Source organism: Montipora foliosa, chromosome 1 (genome assembly GCF_036669935.1).
Source record: "Montipora foliosa isolate CH-2021 chromosome 1, ASM3666993v2, whole genome shotgun sequence".
Taxonomy (NCBI): domain Eukaryota; kingdom Metazoa; phylum Cnidaria; class Anthozoa; order Scleractinia; family Acroporidae; genus Montipora; species Montipora foliosa.
The window spans coordinates 10,207,101-10,214,600 of NC_090869.1; the positions used below are offsets into that span (position 1 = coordinate 10,207,101).

General features: G+C 45.8%; 1 long non-coding RNA gene across 1 annotated transcript; it reads right to left on the reverse strand.

The window, feature by feature from the left end:
* Positions 1–1,779: 1,779 nt before the first annotated feature.
* Positions 1,780–3,652, reverse strand: LOC137978816 (uncharacterized). Its single transcript, XR_011118223.1, has 3 exons — positions 3,461–3,652; positions 2,500–2,550; positions 1,780–2,340 (listed from the first exon to the last, which is right to left on the reverse strand). It is a non-coding gene; the product is annotated as an uncharacterized lncRNA (long non-coding RNA).
* Between the last annotated feature and the right edge of the window lie 3,848 nt (positions 3,653–7,500).

Genomic DNA, 7,500 nt, shown 5'->3' on the forward strand with positions numbered 1-7,500 from the left:
GGCACAACCCGCTGATTAGAATAGAAAACCGACCCTTTTTCTGTACATCTTGGCTTAAGAAAAGGGTAAAAGAGGTTAGAGATCTACTTAATCAAGATCAGACATTCTTAAGCTACAATGCTTTTGTCGCTAAGTATAATATCAAAACCAACTATCTTGAGTATTTCAAAGTAATAGCGGCCTTAAAGCAATTCAAGAAAGTATGCCCACCTGCCCTAGTTAACCCATCTACAAATGACACAGCGAGCCTTCTGTCACACCCAAATATTAATAAAGAATCGTACAGACGCCTCGTGCAAGACAAAGCCTCTACACCATTACAGAGCCAAGAAAAATGGCTCGCTGAGAAGGACATAGTAGGAAATTCGACCGTTAATTGGCGAAATGCTTACTATCTGCCATTCCTTTGTACAAGAGAAACAAAGCTTAGAGTATTCCAGTTAAAATTTCTACATAGACCAATAGCGACAAATGATTTTCTCTGCAAGATAGGCATAAAATAAGTGGACTCTTGTTCTTTCTGCGGGGAATCTACTGAAACTTTAGTCCACCTGTTTTGGAATTGCAAATATACCCAAGCCTTTTGGAAAAAGCACTTGAATGGTTTTCCCAAAAAATTGAGAACCTTAAATACTCTGTTTTTTCTCCCTTTTTGTGCCTAGGTTTAATTGAAAATGTATCAAATGTACTTTTACACCACCTGCTCCTTATCGCTAGGCATTACATATATACCTGTAAATTTAAAGAACTCCATACCTAAGCTGCAAGTATATATACAGTACCGGTCAAAGGGATTGCAGCATTACACGCGCGTAAAGCACGTGTTCTACACGCACATTACACGCAGTGTCCACGCACCTTACACGCAAACACACGAAAATGCGTGTAATTATACGCGTGTAAATTTGACTCGGTAGACGTGATATTGCGTGTAATTTTACACGCAGTCGTTCAACTGGAACTTATTAAGTGCGTGTAGTGAGAACAGAATATTAAAAGTGCGTGTAATGAAACAAAACATTTAGCTTGTGTAACATTTATCGTAGTGGACTGCACTGTGATATAGTTTAATCTTTCGCCCTCTTGCTTTTGGTCGTAAAACGTTCCCGACAGAATCGAGCAGTTTCGCTAAACTGGTTTACCGCTTCACAGTAAAAATATTTTTTTCCCGTTCGAGTTTCAACAACAAGCGGCGCCAGCGAGCGATTGGCGTGTTCTGAGATAACATGAACAATTATGTCGCTTTTCAATTTTAAATTACAGCAATCAGTGTACTTTAAAACAGTCCAAAGATTCACTAAAACTATTTGGTACTCCAAAGTGTTACGAGTTTACCAGCATTCAAGAGCTTTTCCCGTCGGAACCATGAGGGCGCCAGCAATTGACGAACTGAGGCTTGATGCACACGAAATAACAGCAAAAAAAAAACGTTATTTCGCTTGAGATTTCCAGTTAATTTTAAACATCAGATATCCTTCTTTAAGTTAAAAAGCCTTTGAAGATTCGTCATTAACGTTACGTATTCAGAAGCGAATGTTGTCTTTTTAAAAACATGTTTTGATCTGATTGAAGTGAAATTCGATCTGTCTTGAAACCGTTGCCTAGCACGTGACCAAAATCTACCCTGTGCAGTGGGAACGTTTTCTTATTCCATCTCGGTCAACTTAATCCGCGGATGAAAATTTTTCCTTCTTTTGACCTAATTAGCACTTAAAAACACAAGCCGATTAAGTCAGTGACGTCTACAACAAATTCAAATGAAACGGGTGCCATTTATTCAACAGTACAGTTTGCTATCACAAGATCATCAAAAGAAATTAATAATAACAATAACATTGACAGCTCATCCCATGCAGCTAAAAGAAAAAAAGCTTATAATTCTCTTAATTTCGCTTGCTGGTTCTTTCCCTCAACAGTATGCTATTACAAAATGATCAAGTTACTAATTTTTATTGTGCTCTCTTACGGCAGCTTGGTTGGCGTAGATACTCATCCATGGCTTTTCTGCATTCACGCCATGCTGACAGCTCGTCGCATGCAGCTGACGGAAAAAAAAACTACTTACAATTCTCTTAATTTCGTTTACTTTAGCTGGGTTTACTTGTTCTTTCCCTCGAACACCCGTAATGTTTTTACTTTCCAACTCACTAGGCTCGAAGAACCGTTTTAACAGCAAAACTGCAAAGTTCGCTCGCGATCTGGACATATTTTTTATCTGAAATAGCTCCTCGTGTGACATTTGGCAGGCTGGAATAGCGGAGTCAATTGACGTATCTTCTGGCGAGTTTGTGAACTCATCAAGCGGGCTGGAAGCGGGAGGCATGGTACACGGAACTGGCTCTGGTATTGGTGGATGATGGATCACAAAATTAGTTTAAAAGTTCACACGATATGGCACGTTAGCTGACAAAACGATTCCAGGCAGGAAATCAAAGGTCTTATGTGAACACTTAGACTTCATCGACGCTAAAATGGAGGAAAATGACGAGCTAACCTCACCTGGTAAGTTCATTGTAAGATGAGTTAAGTACAAACATTTCTCCCAAAGACCTGTTTTAAAAGAGAAAATCGGCACACGTAATAAATTTATCGATTGCTTGGTTGATTAACCAGACCCTGTATTAAGCTGAAGGAAAAATCTTTTATAGGATTATAGAAGTTGCTGTATGATGAATTTAACGAGCAGTTTTCACTAAGGACAATTATAAGCGAGCACGATACAAATTCGGATTGCGAAAGTCCGGACCCCGGTACTGTCAGATTGTGAGAGAGGCTAACCGAGTTAAGCGACTGGAATTTGCCAGGAAATGTGCCGCAGAAAATGAAAAATTCGAAAACGTCGTGTTCACGGATGAAAGCAGCATTTGGTTAAGTAAGCATAGTAAACTGTGTTTTCGAAAAGTGGGCCAACCGGCAAAGATGAAGCCTACGGCGAAACATCCATTCAAAGTCCACGTATGGGCTGGAATTTCCACCAAAAGAGCAACCCCAATACTGATGTTTAGTGGAATAATGGACCGATTCTCTGATGTAGAAGAAATCCTTAAGAACTCCCTTCTCCCCTTCGTAAATGCCACGTTTCCCGACAACAACTACAGGTTTCAGCAGGATAATGATCCAAAGCACACAAGTAAGTGTTTTTATATAACATTAACCCATTGACTCCCGTGCCACACGAAAGACGGTTTTTTTCCTTAAAATCAGCGTGCGCTCATGAAGTGTAGGTTTCACGGGGGTTTAAGAAAACATGTCAAAACATGTTATTCTTATGGTGCTGTGAAGTTTTAGTGTTTAAAAGCGATCCAGAAACACTCGTGAACGTTTAGTTGAAATTCACCCGCATTTTTCGTTCTCTAACTACTTCACAAGTTAGCGATTCAGAAATACTCATAACAGCTATAAGAAATACTCGTAAAAGTTTTGTTAGAATTCCCACAGCATTTCGCACTAGTGAGGATACCTTAATTCGTATTTACTTCAGTAGGACATTCGTTTTCAGTCACTGCTGTTTTGTCTTCAGGTAGGCTTGCAAAGCAGTTTTTAGCTGACAACAACGTAAACCACTGGCCAACCCCTGCTGAATCCCCCGATTTAAATCCCATCGAGATGCTTTGGCATGAACTGAAGTGTTTTCTCCGCCGCGTCGTGAAGCCTTCAAACAAAGAAGAATTAGTACGTGGAATTAAACAGTTCTGCGCCAGTACCGGTCAGCGGTAAAAGGTCGTAGCTCACGTGTTTCTCGTGTCTTTGCTTACCTTGCGTCCGCCATATTGTCACTGTTACTCGCTAGCTCGTTGAGTTGCTGTTTGATTAAAGCCTTACACAAGTTGGTCGAGCCTTGGTTCTTGCCTTACCTTCTCAACTGGCGTGGTGGCAGAGGTCCGTTCAACCCAAGCCTGATTTTTTTACCGAAGAAAGCCGCTTTTAGGCCTCGATCGCAATAACCAAAACAGTGTATCCTTCGCTGTGAAAAAAGTTCCCGGAGTTTTACATCGTGTGTAATGGAGTCGAAATCTCAGACCATCCCAGCTGTGGCTGCAGCCCAGTGTCGTTTCCAGTATTGTGCGGGCAATACGCATACCCAACCTGTCTTCCGAGCCTCGCACGCTTAGGCGGCACGAGCACTTCTGCCAGGCCACCCCTGTCTTTGAACCAACAGAGAAGCCACCGACAAGCCCTCCCCCTACTCAGCCTCCGTTACCACCCTCTCATGCCAGTCACTCCGCATCCGTTCAGGTAGACCCAGACAGCATTCTCCCTGTGACTGTCAGAGCCAACTTTCAATCTCTACTCAAAGAATACGACTCTGTATTTGATCCTCAGTTCCCAGGCTACAATGATTCCGCAAGCCCTTACCAAGCAAAAGTCAAAATGGGCCCCATCGAGCCCCCTCAGCGGAAAGGCCGCCTCCCCCAATATGCCCGCGACAATCTCATAGAACTCCAAGAGAAGTTTGACCACCTTGAGCAGCTTGGTGTCTTCCAACGCCCTGAAGATGTTGGTATCACTGTCGAGTACCTGAATCCGTCTTTCCTTGTAAAGAAGCCCAACGGCAGTTCCCGTCTTGTCACTGCTTTTGCTGACGTAGGCAGGTACAGTAAGCCCCAGCCATCTTTGCCGCCTGATGTTGATTCCACCTTGCGCCGCATCGCCCAGTGGTCACATATCATCGTCACAGACCTGACAAATGCCTTCTACCAAATACCTTCGGTTAAAGAGTCCATGAAGTATTGCGGCGTCGCCACTCCGTTTAAAGGGGTACGTGTCTACGTCCGTTCCGCTATGGGTATGCCCGGGTCAGAAACTGCCCTCGAAGAGGTTATGTGTCGCGTCCTACGTCCCCTACTGCAAGACGGTTTCGTGGCCAAAATCGCCGATGATTTCTACTGCGGCGTCAACACACTTCACGAGCTACTTCACAACTGGCAGAAGATCCTACACGCCCTACACCAGTGCAACCTCCGTTTGTCTGCGCACAAGACTATAATCTGTCCCAGGACTACCACTATTCTCGGCTGGATCTGGACTGCTGGCTCCCTTTCCGCCAGTCCCCACCGCCTTAACACCCTCGCCACGTACCCTGAGCCGACCACTGTCGCCCGATTGAGATCTTTCATTGGCGCTTACAAAGTCCTTTCCCGTGTCATCCCAAGGTGCTCCAGTTACGTTGCCCCACTTGATGCTGTAACAGCCGGTCGTCCCTCTCACGAATACATTAACTGGACCGATGACCTCAGGGCAACATTCCGGAGTGCTCAGAACGCTCTTTCTTCTGCACTCACCATCACGTTACCCAGACCTGAGGACCAGCTATGGATTGTGACTGATGGAGCACTCAGGAACCCTGGCATAGGTGCCACCCTCTACGTGACGCGTGGAGACAAGTTACACGTCTCTGGCTTCTTCAGCGCCAAGATATGAGGTTCCCAAACAACGTGGCTTCCATGCGAGGTAGAGGCTCTCTCCATTGCGGCTGCAACAAAGCACTTTAGCCCATACCTTATTCAATCTACTAAGAAGGCCTGCATTCTTACTGACAGTAAGCCGTTTGTTCAGGCATACGAGAAGCTCTGCCGCGGGGAGTTCTCTGCCAGCCCCCGTGTTTCCACTTTCTAGTCCGTTGTGAGCCGCTACCAAGCTTCTGTCAGGCATGTCTCCGGCGCAGCTATCCTTCCTTCAGACTTTGCAAGCCGAAATGCCGCTGCTTGTGAAAACGAGACCTGTCAGGTGTGTTCCTTGATCTCTCGAACCAGGGACTCTGTTGTCCGAGTCGTCTCAGTTCAAGATATTCTCCAAGGCAACGTTCGCCTTCCCTTCACCAGCCGGCCCGCCTCGTTAGCCGTTCAGTCTGAGTGCCCAGACCTACGCCGCACCCACGCTCACCTCGTCCAGGGTACGAGACCTTCCAAAAAGCTCACCAACATAAAGGATGTTAAACGGTATTTACAAGTCGCATCGGTCCCAGATGACGGCCTCCTCGTCGTGCGGCGTCATGAGCCCCTCTCACCGACCAGAGAGTGCATCATTGTCCCACGCCAAGCTTTGGATGACCTTTTGGCTGCTCTTCACATACAACTCAGCCACCCTTCTTGTCACCAGTTAAAGTTGGTTGTCAAACGCTACCTGTACGCTCTCGATCTAGACAAGGCTGTCTCTCGTGTCTCTGATGGATGCCACTTCTGCGCAGCAATCCGAAACTCTCCAGTCGCACGTATCGACCAGTCCACTTCCTCACCTCCCGACGCTATTGGTCGGTCCTTTGCCGCAGACGTCATTAAACGCTCACGCCAACTCATTTTTGTCCTCCGCGAGACTGTCACTTCCTACACTTCCAGTGTATCTCTCCAGGATGAGCGTCATCAAACGTTACGCGATGCCATCATAAAGCTCTGCTTAGAAATCCGCCCCCTGGATGGTCCACCTGCTGTGATCCGTACTGACCCTGCACCTGGCTTTAGGGCCCTAGTCAACGACACACTCTTAAAGAAGTTTAAAATTACTATCGAGCTTTGCCAGGCCAAAAACCCCAACAAGAACCCCGTCGCTGAGAGAGCAGTCCAGGAGCTGGAGACGGAACTTCTCCGTCAGGAGACGTTAGGTGGAGTCGTTTCTCCTCTCACTCTTGCCGTAGCCACTTTCGCCTTGAACTCTCGATTTCGTTCCCGTGGCCTTCCCTCGCGTGAAATGTGCACATAGCGGGACCAGTTTTCTAACCAGCAGTTACCCCTTGCCGACGACCATTTAATTGCCCTTCAGCACGAGCAGCGTCTATCCAACCACCCCCACAGTGAGCGTGCCAAAGCCCCCTTGCAGCAAAGGCAGCCTACTCCTTTAATTGATGTTGGTGACCTGGTGTACCTTCATTCCGACCGAAACAAGTCTCGAGCCCGCGACCGATACCTCGTCGTAGCCATGGACCCTACATTCTATGACATCAAAAAGTTCATTGGATCCCAGTTACGCAGCTCATCATATCATGTCAAGCTTTCTGAATGCTTCAAGGTCCCTTCGGACTTGGCCGACCACTTACGTGTTTCACACCCATGTCACGGACACGACTGTATGTATATTTCTCCTTTCGTAAAAAAAAAAAGAACAGAGAAAGTACAAAGAAAGAAGTCACGCCAGTACCGGTCAGCGGTACTAGGTCGTAGCTCACGTGTTTCTCGTGTCTTTGCTTACCTTGCGTCCGCCATATTGTCACTGTTACTCGCTAGATCGTTAAGTTGCTGTTTTGATTAAAGCCTTACACAAGTTGGTCGTGCCTTGGTTCTTGCCTTACCTTCTTAACTTGCGCTGGGATGGCGTGACACCAGCTAAATGCGCGAATACATTAACCATTTGCAAAAGGTCATTCCTGCAGTCATTAGCCACGAAGGGAGAGTCTCGGGTCACTAATAACAGTAACACTAGTATAATTAGCTATCGGTCAAAGATACAATTGATGTATGTTTTCATTATACAAGCCGTTAAACTAGTGTCAAGTTTTCGTTAATGCTA